Genomic DNA, 6,561 nt, shown 5'->3' on the forward strand with positions numbered 1-6,561 from the left:
CCGTCAGTGACCCAGCGTCCGTCGACTCGTCTGTAAGTGGAGACGGACTCCCCTGGAGCCGCCTTCGCGCTGGGAAAGCGTATTCCCGTGAATACGTCTTTGACGTCATCGGCCCTCAAGCGCGGTCTCGCCCAGTGCGCATTTCTGCCCTTCTCTTTTTCTTTTCCAGGAGATCTCAAATAATTCCACAACAGCCATTTCCTATCCAAATTTGATTATTCAAACTTCCACCTACTCCTAAATTCATGCTTTATTTATCCAGATAGGGTGAACATTTTTCCTAGACTCTATATCTACTGGATCTATTAGATAGTCCATTTCCTTAGTTATCTCAGCTTAGAAATTTCCTAGGAAAATCATATGAACTCCAAATGACTTGATTCTTTTTCTGTTATTTCTCAAATTTCATCTAGTTTATTTTAGTATTTAATTCAAAATTTTCCAAACAACTTTTATGTACTGTTTTGGAATTATATGGTAATTAAAATATTTTGAAAATAGGAAATGGAGGGGAGATATAATTTTCAAAGTTTTGGAATGCACCCAACACTTCTGCATGCTCAAGGAAAGCATCTTGAACACATGATATGGTGAATGCATAATGTTTGTTTGCATGTAGAATTGAATTATGAATATGTTGAAATCATATGAGTTTTGCATAGTATTGGTCATACATGCATGATCCCCCTTGATGGTATTTATTTCCATTTAAGAATAAAGTATAAGTGAGTAGGGTTATTTTCATGTGCCATTTGTGCCTGTGTTGGTCCTAATTTGCAGGAAGAATCAGTCACGAGAAAAGTGACCGTGAGACTGAAATCAAGTTGTGACGAGAATGATCTGTGAGGGTATGTTGAGACATACCAGGTGGTGACCCTGCTGGGTACTACCAAGGAATTGTATTGTGCTAACCAATGCAGGAAAACTTAAACCTCCTGAATTGACCGTAGATCGAGTCATGTTCCGGTAACCCCCATACTTGATTCGTGCTACCACATGTCCCTGCCAAAGGTAGGGTATGGTTCAGTAAGTTGATAACCCCTTTCCTGCACACACACCATACAGAGAGGCCATAGGGAATGATACTATTGGCCCCAGTAGTCATGTCACTTGGTCCGGGGGCATGAATGGCCGGTCTGGGACCAAAGCTGAATGTTCCTGCTGTTGGAGGCCGTTGCGTGAGGCCTTCCCACTTAAAGTTTTACTTTATCATTGTTTTGGGTGATCCCTGGCTTGATGGATTAAAGCTGGTATGTGCGGGTCAGGTGTGTTTTCATCCCAAAGACCGTAATCGGAATTAGTCAACGTCTCGGGGTTGACTAAAGAAATCCTTTACTTGTGGGTAAAGAGTACACCCTCTGCAGAGTTTTATATATATATATATATTCAAATAGCCGTGTTCGCGGTTAAGGACTACAGTCTGGGTTGGTCAAGTGTCGGTCTTAGTGTCGGTCTCCGGAGGAAATAATTAAATTGATCATAGTTCGTTCTGCAGGGTAACTATTGTCACTGCTGGTGCCATTATGAATATTATTGTTGACATGAATAGTGTTGTGGACTAACCTTTTCCTCTTATGTGCAACTGTGAGTATCTCTTGGGATGGCTAGACTACCCGGGATACTCGTTTTGTTCTCTTGTCTTTTATGAGTATCACTTGGGATGGCTAGTCCCCCTGATTACTCATGTTATTTTCTTATAAGCCCTGTTCGCGGTTAAGGACTACAGTCTGGCTTGGTCAAGTGTCGGTCTTAGTGTCAGTCTCTGGAGGAAATAATTAAATTGATCATGGTTCGTTCTGCAGGGTAACTATTGTCACTACTAGTGCCATTATGAATATTATTGTTGACATGAATAGTGTTGTGGACTAACCTTTTCCTCTTATGTGCAACTTTGAGTATCTCTTGGGATGGCTAGACTACCCGGGATACTTATTTTGTTCTCTTGTCTTTTATGAGTATCACTTGGGATGGCTGAAGGAAATATGCCCTAGAGGCAATAATAAAGTTGTTATTTATATTTCCTTATATCATGATAAATTTTTATTATTCATGCTAGAATTGTATTAATCGGAAACTTAGTACATGTGTGAATACATAGACAAAACAGAGTGTCCCTACTATGCCTCTACTTGACTAGCTCGTTAATCAAAGATGGTTATGTTTCCTGATCATAGACATGTGTTGTCATTTGATGAACGGGATCACCTCATTAGAGAATGATGTGATAGACAAGACCCATCCGTTAGCTTAGCATAATGATTGTTCAGTTTTATTGATGTTGCTTTCATCATGACTTATACATGTTCCTCTGACTATGAGATTATGCAACTCCCGAATACCGGAGGAATACCTTGTGTGCTATCAAACGTCACAACGTAACTGGGTGATTATAAAGATGCTCTACAGATGTCTCCGAAGGTGTTTGTTGGGTTGGCATAGATCAAGATTAGGATTTGTCACTCCGTGTATCGGAGAGGTATCTCTGCGCCCTCTCGGTAATGCACATCACTATAAGCCTTGCAAGCAATGTGAGTAATGAGTTAGTCATGAGATGATGCATTACGGAACGAGTAAAGAGACTTTCCGGTAACGAGATTGAACTAGGTATGATGATACCGACGATCGAATCTCGGGCAAGTAACATACCGATGACAAAGAGAACAACGTATGTTGTTATGCGGTTTGACCGATAAAGATCTTCGTAGAATACGTAGGAGCCAATATGAGCATCCAGGTTCCGCTATTGGTTATTGACCGGAGATGTGTGTCGGTCATGTCTACATAGTTCTCAAACCCGTAGGGTCCGCACGCTTAACGTTTGATGGCGATTTGTATTATGAGTTATGTGATTTGATGACCGAAGTATGTTCGGAGTCCCGAATGAGATCACAGACATGACGAGGAGTCTCAAAATGGTCAAGAGGTAAATATTCATATATAGGACGATGGTATTTGGACACCGGAAGTGTTCCGGGTGATATCGGGTCATTGAAAGGGGTTCCGGGCCACCCCCGGCAAAGATATGGGCTTAATGAGCCAAGTAAGGGAACACACTAGCCCACAAGGGGCTGGTGCGCCCCCTATAGGGCCAGCCACATGGGGAGAAAGGGAAAGGAGAGGAGGAAAAGGAAAGTATGAAGTAGGACTCCTACTTCCTTCCCCTCCCCCTCCTTCCTTTCCCCCTTGTACAAATATGGTAAAGGGGGAGCCGAATTGGACTAGGGGCCCAAGTAGGATTCCTCCTACCTGGGCGCGCCCTAGGCTGCCTCCCTCCCTCTCCCTCCTTTATATACGTGGGGAGGGCACCCCTAGAACACACATCAATTGTTCCTAGCCGCGTGCGGCGCCCCCCTCCACAGTTAACACCTCGGTCATATCGTCCTAGTGCTTAGGCGAAGCCCTGCGCCGGTAACTTCATCATGACCGTCGCCACGCCGTCGTGTTGACGGAACTCTCCCTCGTCCTCAACTGGATCAAGAGCTCGAGGGACGTCATCGTGCTGAACGTGTACTGAACACGGAGGTGCCGTACATTTGGTACTTGGATCAGTTGGATCGTGAAGACGTTCGACTACATCAACCGCGTTACTAAACGCTTCCGCTTTCGGTCTACGAGGGTACATGGGCACACTTTCCCCGCTCGTTGCTATGCTTCTCCTAGATAGATCTTGCGTGATCGTAGGATTTTTTTTGAAATACTACATTCCCCAACAGTGGCATCCGAGCCACACTACAAGAAATATGTCAACTTATGACCTTCTGTCAGTGACCCTGGAAGAATTGGTCAAAAATTTATGACCATTTTAAACCAATTGGTCAAAAGTTGTTCGGGGGCCTCCAAACCCTTAACCATAACGACCATTTAGGTCAGGAAGGTCATAATTTCATTAGAGGAAATGGTCGTAAAGCGGGCAGCACTGCCCACTGCCTCATGCCTAGCTGATAACGACCAATATAAAATGGTCACTACACTTAATTTTGAATGCATTAGGATGATTAAGCAGCCACCTTAGCAACCTCGCTTATGTGTCACTGTCTAGGTGTCATTTTTGCTTAAATGTTAATATTCAACAGACAGATGGGGCACACACTGACAGGCGGGACCCATTTGACAGGCGGTGCCGAGCGCTTAATTCGCCCAAAAAAGATGCGCCCGCTGGGACTCGAACCCATGACCTGGCGCTGGCTTAGCTCGCTTGCTACCACTGAGCTAGAGAGGGACTATTGCTCATATATGGGAATTTAACTATACATTATCTGAAACCACGGCTCTCTCGTATCAGTGACAAGTGGGACCTTCCGACCAGGTGGCATCGAACAGAGCAACACTTAGCGTTTTTCTAGGTCTTCCGACCAGGTGGCGGCGGGCGGCGTGCGGAAGCAACCAGCAGGGGACGGCGGACGAGGGCAGCGCCGGCGGGAGGCGGGCGGCGGGTGGAGGCAACCGGCAGGGGCAGCGGACGAGGGCGGGGCCGGCGGTCGAAGCGACCAGCAGGAGCCGCTCGCCTTGCCCACGACCTCGCCGCAGGTGACCTCGCCCATGGCCTGGAGGCGAGGTAGGGGCATGGGCGTGGGGGCGAAGCGACCAGCAGGGGCGAGGGCAGGGGCGGTGACCGCTGGTGGTGGTGCAGGGGCCGCTCGCCTCTGAAGGAAATATGCCCTAGAGGCAATAATAAAGTTATTATTTATTTCCTTATATCATGATAAATGTTTATTATTCATGCTAGAATTGTATTAACCGGAAACATGATACATGTGTGAATACATAGACAAACAGAGTGTCACTAGTATGACTCTACTTGTCTAGCTCGTTAATCAAAGATGTTTATGTTTCCTAGCCATAGACATGCGTTGTCATTTGATTAACGGGATCACATCATTAGGAGAATGATGTGATTGACTTGACCCATTCCGTTAGCTTAGCACTTGATCGTTTAGTATGTTGCTATTGCTTTCTTCATGACTTATACATGTTCCTATGACTATGAGATTATGCAACTCCCGTTTACTGGAACTGGGTGATTATAAAGGTTCTCTATAGGTGTCTCTGAAGGTACTTGTTGGGTTGGCGTATTTCGAGATTAGGATTTGTCACTCCGATTGTCGGAGAGGTATCTCTGGGCCCACTCGGTAATGCACATCACTATAAGCCTTGCAAGCATTGTAACTAATGAGTTAGTTGCGGGATGATGTATTACAGAACGAGTAAAGAGACTTGCCGGTAACGAGATTGAACTAGGTATTGAGATACCAACGATCGAATCTCGGGCAAGTAACATACCGATGACAAAGGGAATAACGTATGTTGTTATGCGGTTTGACCGATACAGATCTTCGTAGAATATGTAGGAGCCAATATGAGCATCCAGGTTCCGCTATTGGTTATTAACCGGAGACATGTCTCGGTCATGTCTACATAGTTCTCGAACCCGTAGGGTCCGCACGCTTAAAGTTTCGGTGACGATTGTATTATGAGTTTTTGTGTTTTGATGTACCGAAGGTAGTTCGGAGTCCCGGATGTGATCACGAACATGACGAGGAGTCTCGAAATGGTCGAGACATAAAGATCGATATATTGGATGACTATGTTCGGACACCGGAATGGTTTCGGGGAGTTTCAGACATATACCGGAGTACCGGGGGGGGGGTTACCGGAACCCCCCGGGGAGTTTAATGGGCCAAGATGGGCCTTAGTGGAGAAGAGGAGGGGTGGCTAGGGCTGGACGCGCACCCCTCCCCCTCTAGTCCAAATTGGACAAGGAGGGGGGCGCCGCCCCCTTTCCTTCCCCCTCTCTCCTTCCCTTCCTTTCCCCTCCTACTCCAACAAGGAAAAGAGGGACTCCTACTCCCGGTGGGAGTACGACTCCTCCCTGGCGCGCCCTCCTCCTGGCCGCCGGCCTCCTCCCCCTGATCCTTTATATACGGGGGCAGGGGGCACCTCTAGAGACAACAATTGATCTCTTGATCTCTTAGCCATGTGCGGTGCCCCCCTCCACCATATTCCACCTCGATCATATCGTAGCGGTGCTTAGGCGAAGCCCTGCGTTGGTAGCATCATCATCACCGTCACCACGGCGTCGTGCTGATGGAACTCTCCCGTGAAGCTCTGCTGGATCGGAGTTCGCGGGACGTCATCGAGCTGAACGTGTGCTGAACTCGGAGGTGCCGTATGTTCGGTACTTGGATCGGTCGGATTGTGAAGATGTACGACTACATCAACCGCGTTGTCATAACGCTTCCGCTTTCGGCCTACGAGGGTACGTGAACACACTCTCCCCTCTCATTTCTATGCATCACCATGATCCTGTGTGTGCGTAGGATTTTTTTTGAAATTACTATGTTCCCCAACAACCTCGACCATGACAGGAACGGCGACCTCGCCGCTCGCCTCGCCCACTACAAGAACGGTGACCTCGCCCACGCATGGGGGACTCGCCGCCGCCGAGCATGCGGGACTCGTCGCCGCCGTAAGCAGACCTCGCCCACGTATGCACCCCTCTCCTCTCTGTTTATGTCATTGATTTGATGTAGATTTGTTAGTAGAATCTCCACACACACACAC

Source organism: Triticum aestivum, chromosome 6D (assembly GCF_018294505.1).
Source record: "Triticum aestivum cultivar Chinese Spring chromosome 6D, IWGSC CS RefSeq v2.1, whole genome shotgun sequence".
Classification (NCBI taxonomy): domain Eukaryota; kingdom Viridiplantae; phylum Streptophyta; class Magnoliopsida; order Poales; family Poaceae; genus Triticum; species Triticum aestivum.